At 40.0% G+C, this 3101-nt stretch overlaps 1 non-coding gene across 1 annotated transcript; it reads right to left on the bottom strand.

Moving 5' to 3' along the window:
• Positions 1-2592: 2592 nt before the first annotated feature.
• Positions 2593-2698, bottom strand: LOC133046314 (U6 spliceosomal RNA). Its single transcript, XR_009690455.1, has one exon. It is a non-coding gene; the product is annotated as a U6 spliceosomal RNA (small nuclear RNA).
• Positions 2699-3101: the final 403 nt, after the last annotated feature.

Below are 3101 nucleotides of genomic sequence, written 5' to 3'. Positions count from 1 at the left end.
ATCATGCTGACTCTTATTATTATTCTTCCATTTCTGCCTCTCTTGAACTGGCACTTATCTTCCTGAACTTCTTTCCTTCCTGAATGATACAGCGTCTGACCCACTGTCTTCCCCAGGAAACCTCCCCTGACTAATTGGGAGGTGCCAGTCTGCCTTTGTATCCTCTCTTCTTTGAGAGCCAGCATCTTCTCAGCCTCACTTGTCACTGTCCCCCACTGTGCTCAAAGCAACCGTGAAGAAACTGCCATTGTTCTCAGAGAGGTGATTCATCTGTTGGATGTTTACAGAATTATCATTGTGTGTTCATGTCATCATTGCCCATTATAGAGAGTAACTGTAGTGGACACAGATGGTGTTGATTTAACCAATTTTTTTACACCATGTAGATATTCTCTTGATTCAGGTGAGCGGATCAGCCCTTTGGGGATGATGAATAATCAGATACTAGACAGAGACAGGAAGCTGATGGCCAGACTAATTTGCTTCCAAGGAGATTGCCTGAACTGAGTTGTGACATTAGAATTGAAGAAGTGAATTGGGACCTTTGGCATATTGTAAAGAGTGAGGACCTTGGCACTAAAATGCTGAGTTTGCATCCTGGCTATGTGCCTTAGAAAAATGATTTAACCATTCCAGAAACCAGTTTCCTGAACTTTAAAATGGGGACACAAACCAATACCTTCCCTGTGCATTGGTCAAATTTGTGACAGTCAGAAGACATACAGTTCACAAATGTGCTTTGTGGTAAAAAAAAAAAAAAAATTGTAGAAGAGCAAATGAATAATGATGAGTGCTAATTGTTGGGCTCCCTTGACCCCAGGTTCACTTGTCTAGAGAGGCCACAAGAAGATGAGAAGTCAGTACAGGCCAGGAGCCTGGAGTCAGTGTCCAGGTAGTTACAGGCTAATAAATTCCTGGTCCTGGTATGGAACCAGGAGCCACAGACCTGACCATGCTAGGCTGGCAGGCAGGAATGAGGAGTCTTTGTTATGGCATGTGTCAGGGCATGGGTCAGGGTAACATCAGCTAGCATGGTGCTCTGATTCTTCTTGAGCAAGAAGACTGGGAGAGAGTGAGTCCTCTAAGTTTAGTAGGGGAGTGAGTGTTAGAGGGGCTTGTGTCAGAGAAGAATCCATTTTGATCTTGACTAATAGGGACCTAGAATGTAGTGGCTAACACCATTATTCAAGATTTTATTTTCTCAGCTAAAGAGAAGTCCTAATGTGGGCAATTAAGGATGGTTGTAGTAGCTCCATGAACAGACTCAGGCTTCTAGAAATCCACTCTCTTCTTATGGTGTGACCCCTCTTTTTGCATTTTACTTATTTATTATTTAAACTTAAAAAATTGAAGTATAGTTGATTTACAACATTGTGTTGGTTTCTCGTGCACAACAAAGTGATTCAGTTGTATGTATATATATATTATTTTTCAGATTATTTTTCGTTATAATTTATTACAAGGCATTCAGTATAGTTCCCTGTGCTATACAGTAGGTTCTTGTTGTTTATCTATTTTACGTGTATTAGTGTGTATAGCTTAATCCCAAACTAATTTATCCCTCCCTTGCCTTTCCCATTTGGTGACCGTGAATTTATTTTCTATGTCTGTGAGTCTCTTTTAGTTTTGTAACTAAGTTCATTTGTATATATTTTTAAAGATTCTTCTTATAACTTATATGATTTTTGTCTTTCTCTTTCTGATTTACCTCACTTAGTATGATCATCTCTACATCCATCCCTGTTGCTGCAAATGGCATGATTTCATTATTACTTATGGTATATAAATAGTATAATGTGATCCTTATAATGGGATACTCTGAATAGTATAATGTGATCCTTTTCTTCATAACCACTCAAGGTAGCTGCCAAGGCACCAGCCATTATGTCTGTATCTCAGGCAGGAGAGGGTATTCACCAGCTGAATGATTCCCCTTTAAAAACTTTCTCAGAAAATACTTTCTAGAGACTTCTGCTTGCATCTCACTGCTTAATGGAGGGGGCTAAAACTGCCTTTCTACCCAAGCATGTTGTCACCCCAAACAGAATTGGGTCCTATTAGTAGGGAAGGATGGGGGAAATTTGCTATCTCTTCCACAGATTCTTATGCTCTGACATGCCAATATCATGATACACAGTCCTCAGAGGGAAATGTGATGTTTGGAAATAGTATAACATCACTGGCTGAGTCTGAATTTGGAGGACAGATCATCCTGGTTTCAAATTACACCATTTATACCATTGGTACATTTATACCAATGAATGGCACTTAAATAAAATGAAATGCAGCATACCCAGACTCACAAAGTGGAGAAAATGAGAGTTACCATTTCTAATTCTGATTTAAAGAACCCCATAATTCATTGATTTATCCATCCATTTATGTACATTATTAATGTATATTAATTTATTTTGGGGAGAGATTCACTTTCCTTCCTGCCCACCCCCCCAGTTTTATTGAGATACAATTGCCATATAACATTATGTAAGTTTAATGTGTACAGTGTGCTGCTTTAATGCACATATATATTGAGAAATGATCACCTTACCTATTACTTTTTGGTGTGTTGAGAACACTTAAGATCTACTTTCTAAAATTATGGTATGCCTCAGGAATTTGTGTATCATCCTTGCCCAGGGGCTGAGCTGTCTTCTCCACGTTGTTCTAGTTTTAGTACATGTGGTACTGAAACAAGCACTTTCTAATGTTCCTTGGGAATCTGTCATGTACCAGGTATCATGTTAGTTTCTGAGGAAGCTTGGTGGGCTCACATTCTAATGAGGGAAGGGGGCCAAGGGGAGAAGCAGGTAAATGATTAGTTATAGCAAAAGTCAAACACTTCATGACATATTGATGGTAAAGCCACACACCACCTATTCTTGGTGAGACCTGAAACTAGGGGAGGACATTTGGCAAGATTTATCAAAATTGTGGGGCTTCCCTGGTGGCTCAATGGTAAAGAATCCGCCTGACAATGTAGGAGACTTAGGTTTGCTCCCTGGGTAGGGAAGATCCCCTGGAGAAGAGAATGGCAACCCACTGCAGAATTCTTGAGAGAATTCTGGAGAATCCTACAGACAGAGGAGCCTGGCGGACTACAG

The sequence above is a fragment of the Dama dama genome, chromosome 24, assembly GCF_033118175.1.
Source record: "Dama dama isolate Ldn47 chromosome 24, ASM3311817v1, whole genome shotgun sequence".
NCBI classification, from domain to species: domain Eukaryota; kingdom Metazoa; phylum Chordata; class Mammalia; order Artiodactyla; family Cervidae; genus Dama; species Dama dama.
This window is presented reverse-complemented; position numbering and strand designations above follow the sequence as displayed.